The sequence below is a fragment of the Lissotriton helveticus genome, chromosome 9 (assembly GCF_964261635.1).
Source record: "Lissotriton helveticus chromosome 9, aLisHel1.1, whole genome shotgun sequence".
Taxonomy (NCBI): Eukaryota; Metazoa; Chordata; class Amphibia; order Caudata; family Salamandridae; genus Lissotriton; species Lissotriton helveticus.
In genome coordinates, this window is record NC_136070.1 from 229608527 (window position 1) to 229623497 (window position 14971).

The window sequence follows — 14971 nt, forward strand, 5'->3', positions numbered from 1 at the left end:
TCAATACACGTGGGATAAACTAATGTGCTTTATGTTGCAAACGCAAAAGAAATATAATAAACTAACCTTGTCTATTGTCTTTGTCAGTATTAAATGTGGCTGTTTAACTAGTGGCATGTGCTTATTTTGTGTGCTTATGTTATGTCCTTTCTGTGACGAAAGCTCAAGGAGTTTGTCCAGTTCCTAAAGGAGAAGTAAATATAATGCTGCCTGGTTGTGCTTTTGCTAGGTAACATAATTAACAGGATTAATTAGTAAAGGGGGTGGGTAACAGAATGGGTCTCAATTCTTTAATTAATTGATGTCTTGTGTTTGTTTAATAATAGTTTCCAAAGTGAAGGCCTAAAGGTGGTTCAGAAAACATGGCTGACAGAGCTGCAGACGCAAAATCTTGTCCAGAGTGAAGTCTTTGCACATGCGTAGCTGTGAAGATTTTTACTGCATTGTCATCGTTAATTGAAAAAGCAGTTCTTTGGCTGAGTTGAACGTGCTCATGGAGAAAAGGCTCAAGGACAGAAACTTAAAGTGTCTGCCAAGGCTAGGAAGTAAATGTTCGAAACTCGAGGAAAAGTAACTTTCTTGAGGAAGCTGAAAGATGTGGAAGTGAAAGACAATTAAGCATGGGTGCAAAATCCGTTCCGTTCGTGGATTTTGCGAATTTTTGGTAAATTCGCGATCCGCGAACTCCCGCGAATTTACCACGAATTCGCAAATCCGCGAGCGGCGGATTCCGGGGGCAAAAGTTGAAGCCTGGCTGTCCTGTTGTAACTATTTTACGAGGGCGCCGGCAAGCTGCCAGCGCCATCCTAAAATAGTTACTAAGTTAGCTTCAACAGGAAGCTCTAATACATAAAATAAAGCAGGTGCTCGAGCACCTGCATTATTTTATCTATTAGAGCTTCCTGTTGAAGGTAATTTAGTAACTATTTTAGGATGGCGCTGGCAGCTTGCCGGCGCCATCGTAAAATATTTACAACATGCCCTTCCTGTGACCAGGAGCTTCTGTCAGGTGTGCCTTCTTCCCAAATCTACCGTCGAAAATCAGCTGTGATGCTGGATAGAGGCCTTTGCATCCTTGACTTTCACGAGCGCAATCCTCGTGCTGTTCCTGTGGCCAGGAAGCTGAAGGGACCCCTGCACCCCTCGGGGCGATTGCATAGTAACACACACATGGTCGCTGAAACTAGTTGAAGCTCAAATGCAGTGACTCATTCATCTGCCCAAAAACAATCGTGAGCGTCGTCGAGGCAGGTGTGCCTTCTTCCCAAATCTACCGTCGAAAATCAGCTGTGCATGTGCACTCGCATGGAAGCCCCCCCCCCCACACACTCGCAGTGTGCACCGTCTTCCCGCCATTGACCCACTATGATGGGCAGCTCACCCAAGGGACCCCTGCGCCCCTTGGGGCGATTGCATAGTAACACACACATGGTCGCTGAAACTAGTTGAAGCTCAAATGCAGTGACTCATTCAGCAGGGCGGATCCGCGGATCCGCAAATCCGCAAATTCGCCAATTTTGCGGATCCACGATCCTCAAATCCGCAAAATCCGCGGATCGTGGCTCCGCAAAATCCGCCCATGCTTAAAGACAATAGGGCTTATGTGAAGCCTGGACTTGGTCAAAAATCGGAGATGACCTAATGTATTTTATCATGGACTGACACAGGACAGCCAATGAAAAGCTCGGATTTGCTTAAAAGAATGTAAAATGTAGAAAGTTTAGCTAGAAAGAAAGGTATAAAACCTGACACTATGAGCAGGAAAAAAGGGCTCTTCTTTCCGATTCCTGATTGACGTGACATGCTGTTGGACATGGACAACGTAAATGCTTTTTCTTTATGAAAAATAAAGTTAATAAAATTAGATTTGAAATGACAAGCTGGTCTTGTTCATTCTTGGTCTAATTACCATCAGTTGATCCAATCACCTTGGTGGTCTGATTATTAAATATTAAATGTTAAAACCATGGTAAAAATAGATAAACTGCAGTTGTATATAATTTTGTAAATAATATGTGAGTAGTTTAGTTAATCATACCACCTTATTCAGTCTCTCAAAAATTGTCTCATTGGTGTTACGGGCCTGTATATGTGTTTCATGATTAATGGTGAGTATTGAAGTGATAAGTAGTGTTTTTGAGACAGTTTTTCAATCAGAGCGCTGGATCAATTGCATATGCTAAACATTTAGTCATGGGGTGCTGTAATTGTATGTTTATATATGGATGTAGTCAGAATTGTAATGTGTATAATTCTGTTTAAGACTGTTTTTCATAATGTAAAAAACGTATATTTAGTAAGAAATACTTTTATTTAAAGTGAAGCAGTAAACATGTTACTGTTATTTTCTTACAAGCCATCGTATTAAGAACCATTTAGTACATATTTAGATGTTGTGATATTTCATGTGGCTATTAAAGAATGTACAATCCTGTTTTGTTAGTCCCAAATTCTAAGGACTGAAAAAATCTCCAAGTAGGGCAACAAGCATAACAAAGGCATTTCTATGACAAGCATCAAGCAAGCATCAAGTATGCCTTATTTTGTTTCAAATGTTTTCAAGTGCTAGAATAAATAAATAAATATATGAGATCACATTTTGTAACAACAGACCAAATCAGTTTTTTTCATTTTTGGCTTTCCTACTCCTTTAAATCGTGTAATACACTTTGATGCAATTACTGTTCTAGACGGACTGTTCTACATCCTAATTACAGATCATTTGTCCAAATTCCACCGAGACTGCATTTAAATTTGGCTTTTGTATCTGTTGTGTGCACCACAGAATATGATGTGATTTTGTTATTGCCCTATGACACCATGTTCTCGTAAATTTCCTGCCAATTTCCAGCCTGCTGGGCTGCGTCGTCCGAGGTGATTTTAAGTAATCCGCCACAGGGCAGGCGGTTGCTACAATAAACAACTACTTCACAGCAGTAGGAGGCTCCCTCTCGGTTGTACAGCGCAGTTAATGCCTTTCATCATTAGTGTCAATGGTCTGTATCATCTCAATGGTCCATGTTCTAATAGAAGTTGAACCAACAACCTCAGCCTTCATTTGTAGTTAGAGGCAGTTTTCAGTATGTGTTAACCCTGTTAACAGAGTACTTCATTAGTATGAAAGATACATTTGGCACAATGAGCAAAATGTGACATTCTTATGAGGAGCAATTGTCCAACTAGCATTATGGGGTTTTCATGAAAGAAACAGGAAGTAGCACAATGCCTAGAACTGTCCCTATGTGTAAACATAAATAAATAAATAATGAATAACTGCACAGGTTCTATGTTTTTCTCATGTACTGAACATCTGGCCATGGCAAATGCTGAGGGTGTTGAATGCCACGGCTCACTAACATTGCTTCCACTTCAGGCCTCTTTTTTCATCATTCCTTCTCCCTTTTCTGCCTTTCTCTCTGGCCTTGGGTCTGTCATGAAACTACCTAACAGCCTTGGAGACTTTCAGCTGTTTTATTAAGATATGTGCATTCCCTGGTTACTATTTTCAGGTTGTCGTTAGCTATATGCCTCGTTTGTCATGCACTCACCTGGTTCCAACCGCGCAGATGACACTGGAGTTGATGCTGGACCTCCTATCCCACCCATGCACAATGCTGATCGAGGAACCGAAACCTGAGAGTCCACACTCTCCTCCTGGGTGGAAAGGAGGTTTGGGATAAATTAAAGAAAGAAGAGACTTGCAGTACTTGGTCTGCTCAGCAGCTGTGCAACACTGCGTAACAGGAGTTGTCACTTCTGAGACCGCCAACATTTGCAAGCCTAGAACCTTTGGCCTTGCGAAGATTCAATGCACTGGAAATATCAAGATTAAGCAGTTAACATCAGTACACTAACAAGTCTTTTCATTCAATGAACATGCATTGGTTTTAGTGACACTAACTTACAAGTTTCATCAGCAGCTCGGCATGAGAGCAGAAATACCAAAATAACTTGAAATACAGATTGGAGTTATTGGCACTCCCAGGGATAAACTCGAAACATAGGTTGGAGTAACTTGTACTCCCCAGGATACACTCAGAGCAAAGGTTGGAGTTACTTTCACTCCAATGGATAGACTCGGAGCAAACGTTGGAGTTATTTGCACTCCTAGGGATACACTCCGAGCAAAGGTTGAGTTAATGGCACTCCTAGGGATACACTCAGAGCAAAAGTTGAAGTTACTTGCACTCCTAGGTATACACTCCGAGCAAAGGTTGGAGTTACTTGCACTCCTAGGGATACACTCCGAGCAAAGGTTGAGTTAATGGCACTCCTAGGGATACACTCAGAGCAAAAGTTGAAGTTACTTGCACTCCTAGGTATACACTCCGAGTAAAGGTTGCAGTTACTTGTAACTGTGGATACAATTGGAATATGGGCGATACAAGGTTGATGCATACATCAGAGATTCTGAATTGCTTTCTCTTGGCACTAGGGTTCATAGGAGAAATAAAGACCTAAAGTTTTTAATCCTTGTGTGGTGAAAGTTCTAAAAGGGGTCAAAGGATAAACACATAAGATGCATTGGAGTTATTCAAAGGAAGGAAATGGAAGAAAAGTCTATATCCCGAAGACAGGGATACTCAGTCCTATTTACTACTGTAGGAGATTTAGTGCACACTATCCTGATATCAAGTACTTAGTCAAGTTCTTCAACTTGTATAAAGTTTGTAGAAGATCTCGAAGCCTTGACTCAGGGAGTCACGGGCGTCCAGAGTAGCTGTGCAGGAAGGAGCAAGGAGGAAGACATTGCGGGAGCTGGTGCCATGGGAACCACTGCTTGAGATGTACTTAACCCCTTCCGCGCTGATGACAAAGCCAGCTCGTCATGGGCGTTACCTGCGCTACGCGGATGACGAGCTGGCTTTGTCACAAACCGCGCGTTTTTCAAAAATCAGCGCACAGCGGGAAAACGCGGTAGCGCGGTAGCGGTTAAAGGATACTGGATCCTTTCTTGGTTCTGGCAAGATTCTTCAGGTGAGTGGGAAGGGAGAAGCTTGTTCTGCAGGGAGTGAGACCAAGCCTTGATTCAGATTAGGGCAGGATTTATATACCCTCTCGAAGGCTTGATGGATATAGCTTGATCACGTGTGGCACCTGGGGAACATGGCCGTCTGTAAGGTTCTTGAACCATGAGGAAAACACGATTAGTACCCTTTCTTTGACCTTACAGAATGGGTGCAACTTGGTGACTGAAACCAAATAACAGGAAATTCATGTATAATCTTCGTTCGAACATGCATAGTGGAAAACAACACCAAGACCCCAGTAAAAGCAAGAGAAAGGCTTGCCAATGGCTTGGATTCTGGGGGAAGCTAACAGGGATTCAATGGTAACTACACCAAGGCCCTAGTTACAGCTCACGCAAATAATTCATTGGCTCACTGGATGTGGGGAACACTTGCAGGGATGCATGCGCAATGGAATTATGGGTGCTAGGAAAGCATCAGTCATGAAGGTGCTAGGAAAGCATCAGTCATGAGTGTGCTGGGGAAACATCAGTCATGAAGGTGCTAGAGGAACATTAGTTATAAGGGATGTTGGGGGTGCCTCAGTCATGAGGTCTGGGAGAATATCAGTTATGAGGGATGCTGGGGGCGCAAGAGTCATGGGGGTGTTGGGGGGCATCAGTCATGGTATCATAGCATGCCATAAAGCGCCACAGGGTTAAAGCAACATGAGCCTTTCGCGCTAGGCCCACTACACAGACGACGCATGAGGGGGTCAAGATACCATTGAACTTCAGTTGAAAAAACAGCAACATCCATCTCTTTCGCATGCAATTAGAGCTGTCTTGTTAGATTCAGCCAGCTTTAGTGATACCGGAAGTCCCGTGCTCTGCCGTGGTTTAGAGGTTGTTTGCGTGGAATATTTGTAGATGGGGTTGCTTTTGGCTGTAGCTTCCCAGTCAATGGGAATCAGAGTGATCATCGTCATTGCAATCCTTATATGCTGGTGGCAATTCATGTTGTATTCTTGGAAGCCAGATGCATAAAGGAACTTTGTATTTCGATGCTTGAGAATAACCTTTGTTTTACTTGGTGCTTTAAGTTCAGTTCCCTTAATATTATAAATCAGTGGTTTAAAACGTACATTCTTCTGAACAATTCCTGTGTTACTTGTTTATTTCTAATATTTTGGGGGTCTTTGAGTCTTCTTTTAAGTCCTTGATTATGAGTCGCCCAAGAAAAGGACCAATATTTCCATGTTCGTGAAGTTACCAACACTAGTGTAGCGATCACTCCAGGGGAGGGGAACATTTAGTACATTAGGGATTGGACCCTGAGGGTCCTTAAAAAAAAAGAGGTTTTACCAGGGAATCAGTAATTCCAGGTCACATTCACAAGTATTCCTGAATTTGGCTCTGACTCTAAAATTGAGATTTTAGTGGCTCTCAATAGTCAATACGTTGGGTGAAAGTAAAGAGTTCTGTGGTGTTCCTGCAGCTTTCTCAGTTCTCGTGGGGCCATCAATTGCTGTTAGCGGCACCATTGGAATCAAGTGGGACTCTTAATAAGGGCTTTAGCGTTTCTTAAGCTTCTGTTCTGAATATTAAATCTATGTTCTCTTATTGGAATGTGAACGATGTGTCTTTATGGTATATTTCTGGTGCTTTGCTGATATGTGACTGCTTTATTCTATTTCATTGATAATTATCCCTAAATGGTAGATAATTTTGTTAGCCGTTTGTTATATTTCACCGTTTGTGCTCAAGCAGTTGCTGCTCATCTTCAAGAGAGCAGTCCCAAATCTCTTACCCCATTAGGGAACTTCACTGGAGGCATTTTAACTATGGGTGGCTGAAGGCTGCGGTTGCTGCTGCAGTTGGTGCAGTCAGTGTGAGGGCGGCCAGATTGTCAGATTACCCACAATAACTTGGACAGCGGAATTTGGTTTCTAGGAAGTCTTGAGGTCCTCTGTCTTCCAGCCCCAGCCCTAGGACACATCTGAATAGGCATCGCGCTTAACCATCGTGCGAGAGGAGGACTGCTGGGTGTCATTGGTGGCCAAAGGAACTACAAGATGTTTGAGAATGATTGCCTGGGTTGGAAATTAGGTGAGTACCGCTATTTGTGCAAGTATATTGATCTGACGCGAATTTGAATTGGAACTAATTGAGCTATGGTAATAGAACTTAACTAATCTCTGGTAGATCTTTTCCTGTGAACTCCAAACAACTTTTACAGGTGGTTCTTGACAGCAGTGATTTCAGTACAAGGATATAGCACGCAGTGCCTTACTGTTGTCTATCTATCTCATGTCTAGTTTTAATCTTGGACAGAGGCCAATGTTGTTTTAGGATGCTACTATCTTTAAATACCAGCACTTCAGCATTTAAGCACTTGGCATTTTGGTCTGTGAGCATCGCTGTATCTGTGCACCTCAAGCCCTATGTGCCAGACTACATGATGTATTCAACTACTTGGTTTGTGTTTCCTTTGTGATTACACAACTTTACTCTACTAATGTGTAGTATCTCCCACAAAAAGGTCAAATAGAGTCAAACTGCTTTTGCGTGCTCGAACCCTGTTTATGCACTCCAACACAGGCATAAATCAAGCTAATCTGGACACACAAATAGTGACAGGACCATTTATGGATATGCTGAGCACCTCAGAATTACCAGATACAACACTATATTCACTACTTCCTGTATTACTACCACAGCACCTATACAGCACCTATACTTGCATCTGGCTTAACTCAAGTGGCAACACAAACAAGAGCAATAGCAATGAGGCTTTCTTGGGGCAATTAGTAAAAAAAAGTATTTCCTCGAGTTGGGCCTTGAGTTGTGCTTGTTCCAATCAATCATTTGGACATGTGCTCGGTCTTGTGCCTGGTACATCTTGCATTCCATGTAGACCTTCAGCCAGGGTCCCTGTAGTTCCAAAATACTTACTGCTCCCCATGCTTAGTGTTAGTTTAGACTCAGTCTATGGGCGTACGTTTGACCTATGAATTCGTTCGGATGTCCATGACTGATTAGACCACAGAGGTATTACAGAGAATGCAAGGCTTAGAGGATGAATTGGTGGATCCAGGAGTGATTACTGGATGCTTACTCAGTAACTGTGACTAAACATAGGTGTTTTATTGAAACATGTTGTCACTGTCAGTCACCACTGTTATCCCAGTGGGATGAGTACAGGAGTAGAGATTTCTGGGGTGCCAGGAGCCTTGAGGCCCTGGATTGGTGGAGGTAACAGCGGTATTCTAGAGCTCAGTGCAATGCACGATGAACAGATTGTAGGAAGGTTCACAGCTGGGTGGGGGGTGCCCGTGGTGAGCAGTCAAGTTGCCCCCTTTTTCAGTCAGGTGGCTAAGGGGTACTTTCAGGAGGAAATCAGTCGGTCTGTTCAGGCAGCCCAAGACAGGGTGGGCCAATTTGGTGTTAAAGTTTCAAAACATGGGTCCCGTGCTCTCCATGCCACTGGAATCAAGCTATCCTGGCTGATGAGGGGTGAAACCCTGAAACCAGCCCTAGGATGCTTGTTTACAGTCCAGGGACGACCTGGCCTCTCAGTTTGGGCTGGACTGTTCCCATTGGGTGCAGGGTCAAGACTGATTTGCATATGACTGGGTTCAAACTGGAATGGCATGGGGAGCCAAACAGAGATGGATTTAGGCCCAGATCTCTCTACTGGGGTGAATTTACGAAATTGTTCTGCATTCTGTCCATCAATTGTTCTTTTTGCATTTGTCACCCCGAGTGGGACGGGTATGCCCAGACGTGGGTCCTGTGCTCTCCATGCCACTGGAGTCAAGTTATCCTGGATGATGAGGTGATAAACCCCAAAACCAGTCCTAGGATGCTTGTTTCCAGTCTGGGGAGGACCTTGCCTGGCAGTTCGGGCTGGACTGTTCCCATTGGGTGCAGGGTCAAGACTGATTTGGGTATGGCTGGTTTGAAACTGTAATGGCATGGGGAGCAGAAAAACAATAGATTTTGGTCAAGATGTCTGTACTGGGGTGAATGCATGACATTGTTCTTTATTCTGTCCATCAATTGTTCTTTTTGCATTTGTCACCCAGAGTGAGTGGGACGGGTATGCCCAGACGTGAGTCCTGTACTCTCCATGCCACTGGAGTCAAGCTATCCTGGCTGATGAGGGGTGAAACCCCGAAATACGGTCCTAGACTGTTTGTTTCCAGTCCCGGGAGGACCTGGCCTGGCAGTGCGGGCTGGACTGTTCCCATTGGGTGCAGGGTCAAGACCGATTTGCATATGGCTGGATTCAAACTGGAATGACATGGGGAGCAAAAAAACTATGGATTTTGGACTAGATCTCTGTACTGGGGGGAATGCATGACATTGTTCTGCATTCTGTCCATCAATTGTTCTTTTTGCATTTGTCACCTCGAGTGGGACAGGGTGTGCCCAGACGTGGGTCCTGTGCTCTCTATGCCACTGGAGTCAAACTATCCTGGCCGATGAGGGTTAAAACCCTGATACCGGTTCTAGGATGCTTGTTTCCAGTCCAGGGAGTACCTGGCCTGGCAGTTCAGACTGGATTGTTTGTTCCCATTGGGTAAAGGTTCAAGACTGATTTGCATATGGCTTGGTTCAAACTGGAATGGCATTGGGAGAAAAAATACGATTGATTTCTCTGAGGTGGGGTGAATGTATGACATTGTTCTGCATTCTGTCCATCAATTATTCTTTTTGCGCATGCCTAATTTAGAGCAAGAGAAGCTGATGACGCAGACGGGTGTCTTCCTGAAGACCATAACACCTGCTATGCCAGCACCAGTGTCAATGGAGAGAGGACAGCAGAACGTGGCTGGGACATGCTGGGAATTCAACCAGGGAACATGCAATAGGGAATATTGTTGCTTTTAACATGAATTCTCTCAGTGCGGACCAAGACATCGGGTTTTAAAGTGTGGCCCTCATAAAGGGGGCGAACAATGGGGAGCATAAGGAGGTCAGTGGCATAACAACAGTGGGTGGCATGGGACAGGAAGATGCTTTCGAAAAAAAAAAAACAAAGGTACATGTGCTGCAACCCCCTAATACCATTTTGTACTGGTGTTTCGCAGACAATGTGGTCTAAAAATTAGGCTTGTGGTGCTTAAACTGTACAGCATATTCTGTTCGGTATATAACTGTGACCGGCCAATGCAGATGATAATTGATTTAATACGTATTTTATCTTCTAAATTTTGGATAGGTGGCCAGTTTGGCATCAGTACATGATAGCATATGAATTATTATCTTTGATAATTGTTCAGTGAAATAAACAAACGTGAATATCTTCTGTTCTGGGTGGTTTTAGCAAGCTAAGTGAATACGCTGCCGCTCTCAGTTACAGCGGCCATTTTGGCAAAGGCTTGCTGGCAGGCTGTGGCGAGTAGAGCAGGTGATTGGTAGCCCGAGGCTCTAACTATTCATACTGTGCAGTTCGAAATGCTTAGAATGCAATTTAACTTCTGGCTTTGGAGTTAATTCACCAGCGAATTACCTTAGGCTGTCCCAGATTGTGCCTACTCACTAGTAAATAATGGAGGATTTAGATATCTGTGCCTGAGTGGCCACGCGCTTTGCCAAAGCAAATAATTATTTTACTTGTAAAAACACTTTTGATCCAGCACACTGTCATTTGTGGTCCTACGCATATGCTAAACCCTTTTGTTTCTGCACCAATTGCAAATATTATTTCTTTCTTAAGCCAAGACCATTTGTTAACCATTTCTTCATAATCACAATGTCTTCTGTTGCTGTTGTGTCTAGCATACATAAAATATATTTAAAATGGGACAAAGCCAAAAGGTTTGACTTTTGGACTGTGAACAGTAGAAAGACAATAACCAGATAGACAATAATTATATGTAAAAATATATTTTCTCTATTTCACTCACCCATTAAAATCATAGGCAGAGTTTTATTGACCACGTTGGAGTCTTGGGCAGAGGAAAAGGCAATTCTTTCTGAAATACTATATGGCTTTTGTCCTGGTATGGGCATGGTAGAGAAATGTTTCAACCTGCTACCTCCTAAGAGGAAAATATGGGATTTAGGGATTTATCCACATGAAATCTATGGGTTTATCCAGTGCCTTCGACACTGTAAATTGATCTGGATAATATTGAACAGTACTGAGGTTGAGGAATTTCTGATTCTCCTGTTAATGTACCAGGACACTATTGTAAGGGTCTGATATGGCCCCAACGGGGAATGTACAGAACATATTCCATCAAAAAAGAGGAGTACAGCACGGGTGTGTCCTGGCTCCCTTTCTTTTCACTCTGTAGATTAAAGGACTTGAGGGCAATTTAGTAATAAAGGGTAAGGGCATGCCACAGGTTGGCAAACGCCCACTACCGGGGTTGTGTATGTCGATTTCGTGGTTCTGTTATCTAGAACTGCAATGAGCTCTAGATATTACTTGGTGAATGTACTTGGTTTATATATCAACGCAAGCCTAACAAAGTCCTCCACCATGATACGAGGGCCTACGAATACAAAATCACGTCCTCTTCAATTAATGGAATAGCAGTGCAGAAGGATAGATGTTTCACTTTCCTGGTAATCCCGTTTGGTGCAAGACTAGCTTGTGGTCACATTCTTATAGTCACATGTCCTAATTTTGTTTGCCACTCAGAGGTGGCTATACATTATCTGGAGACCTGATTAAAATTCACCCTCTCTTATTATGTACCTGGATAAAATATCATCTACCCGATGGTTCTTATACATTAAAAATGCTTTTGATATGTTGCAGAATATTTTAGCAACTCAGATTGTACAGGTGCGTCAACAAAAGACTTAGTGAAAGATTTGTTCTTTAGTCACGATGAGCATGTAAGAGCCAGGAAGAAAGCAGTTAACCCATAATAATGTTTTACTGCCATCACTCAGTGTGGAGCCCAACGTATCTTTCTTGAGGCATTCACTACAATTCTATTTGACTCGTGTGAGATAAAAAATGCTCTGCACTTTTGTGTCTCTTTCCCGCCATATGGGACTTGGTTCGAAGACCTACAAAAGTGTCCTTGTGACAGTGAGGTGACTCAATGCACCTTGCACGTTATGTTGTTCTGTAAACTTTACTCTGCCCCAAGGACAGTATTTATTTGTCTTTCTTGATACTTTCTCTATACTCAATGCAGGCCGGCTTTGATTGCTTTATTTATTTATTTTTATTCAATTTGTAAAGCGCACTGTCACCTTGCAGGCATCCTGGCACTAAAGTAGCTCAAGGGAGGAGTGAGTCAAGGGCAGGGTCCGGCGACTAGGTCTTGGGGAACAGCCAGGTGTTTACCCTTTTTCTGAAGGGAAGGAGCTCCCTGATTTGCCTAATTTCCCAAGGGAGTCTATTCCACAATTTAGCCGCTGCCACCCCAAAGGATCTGCCCCCTGACCTAACCTTCCTAAATCTAGGAACCTTCACCAATCTCGCCGACGAGGAGCGTAGCATTCTTGTGGGGGCGTACCAATCAAATTTATTTTGCATACGCACAGGCCCAATCCCATGAAGGGCTTTAAAAACAAGGCAGAGAGATTTGAATTGCACTCTCTGTCTAAGGGGAAGCCAATGAAGTTCTGCCAGAGCTGGAGAGGCAGAAGAGCTTCTCGACCACCCTAAGAGTAGTTTGGCAGCTGCTGACTGGATCCTTTGCAGTCTGTCCAACAGGAAGTTAGGAGATTCAAGCAAGAGAGCATACCAGTAGTCAAGCCTGCTAAGAATCGTACATCTTGCTACTTGGGCATGTACCTGAGAAGGTAGTAACGGAATTTTTTTTTTAAGGGATCTGATGATCGCAAAACAAGAGGCAGTTGTTTCAGTAACCTGAGCTTCCAGAGTAAGCTTATGTTCAAATACAATGCCCAGATTACGGACAGTTGTTGCCGGCTGAACTGCGGAAGAAGTTCCCGGAGGCCAACAATTGCAGGGAAGAAGAGAAGAGATCCTGTTTGCAGTGCAAAAGATCACCTCAGTCTTTTCTGCGTTAAATTGTAAAGAATTAGCCTGCAGACAGCGGGCCGTGTTCTGCAGACAGTTGTGAAACGCCTCCACTGTTATCGAATCCTCACCCTCAAAGGAGAGGATCATCTGCGTGTCATCTGCATAATTTATGATGTCAATATTGGCTAGAAACCAACGCAAGGCAGAGACTTTCACCCCGATCTCGCTCAATCTTCTCAGCAGGATCTCATGGTTGACCGTACAGCAACTTGCAACTGAATGAATCTCTCTTGCAGTTATTCATTCTGTTCAATGTGCTCTGAAAATTAGAAATTTTTATTGATGATAATGAGGGACTTTTTAGTGATGATGTCTTATTGTACTGTGAAACTGTATTTTAATAATTCTAGATTTTATGTATCCATTGTGTTAAGCTGTTATGGCTATTACTTAGCCGAATATAGATTATTTGGTTGAGTGACAATAATTATAATGGGCCTGATTTACAAACAAACAAAAATAGCGAATCTACTCCTTTGTGAATTTACAACGTGCATTTCGCACTACGCGTAGCACTACGCGAACTGCGTAGTAGCATGTTCGCACTGTGCAAGATGCCGTTTTTAATGATTCCACAGTTCAGACAAGGATCCAGCACTGTGCAATCATTGAAAACGGCATCTTGCACAGTAAAAGCTGTAGTTTTCTGCAGCTTGAGTAGATTTTTCCTGGAGCGGCAGCTTTCTCAACGCGGACTGGTAGTTTCTCATCGCGAATGGTTGCGACCATACGCGACTACTTGCAATGAGAAACCTGACCTTCCCACGTTGAGAATCTCACCGGGAAGTTTATTTTCAATGCTCGCGATCAGCAACTTGATGTTGCTGATCGTGAACGAGGAAAAAGTCTCGCCGGGATGTCATTTTGCTTGCTCACGGTCGCCGACTTGACGTTGAGGACCGCGAGCAAGCAAAAAATGACCTCTGCACTACACTACGCACGTTTGCACTGTGCTACGTGCAGTTTGCGTAGTGCGAAGTAGCGCAAACTTCGCAAACTACGCGAGCGTAGCGTAGTGCTTTGCCCAAGCCTAATATGGATTCCTGCAAATCAGTGTACTCATTTCTTTAATATTAGGCTATGAAACACTAAGGTTTGCACACAGCACTATGTAGTCAGCACTGGACATCCCCTTTACAATACATTGTTAGCATGCAATGAATAGTTGAAGCAATAAAACCTACATTTTGGGATCTGCCTCCACGGTCTGCTGCTGCTGAACCTGGAGATGCTCTATGATGAATGTTCGAGATGTCGCCCTGTGTATGTGTGAATGTGGGTATCAGTTGGAGGTGGAGTATGAAACTACACCTCCCCTTGTGAGGCATGTAGACATACACATTGGCTGTATCTTGATAACCTACATAAACATGAGTTCAGCTTTGTTATACATCGGTAACCCGGCTGCTTCCAGAATTCAGTGATTTGTTAATTGAAGCCCAATATTACAAAAGGAAAGACAAGTTAGTAGCAAGCCACATTTGACAATAAAAGCATAATTTTAAGAAATGTCCATGAATTTTTACTATATTTTGCAGGAAAAAATTAAGCAACTTCACACAGCCCCAGTTACCTCATCACAAGTTAGATGTATTGAGATGATCACCCTAAGGTGAGAAGATGTGGCGTCACCGCCAGAGGTGCCAACTTTGCAACAGTGGAACCAATTTTTATCAACATTTCGTGCAACGCAGCAAGCCACCTTGCTACACGGCGTTGTGTGAAAGGGAGAGGGCAGAAATAAAAAAAAGTGGTAGCACCCCTTCTTGACCAGAAAGGTGCTCATTCTTTCCCCACTAATCAAAACTGCAGGGTGAAAATGAGCATGAATAATTTCTCCCACAGTTCAGTATTTCACAACATTATGTCAAGAGGCTTGTGTTATATTACTCTGCCTGTTTATCTAACGTAGTACAATTAAAGGAAGCTGTGGAAGAAATCTTCAAAAGAGCATTCAACTAGACAGTATGATTATTTAGGTAAAGAGTTTCCCTGTGCAA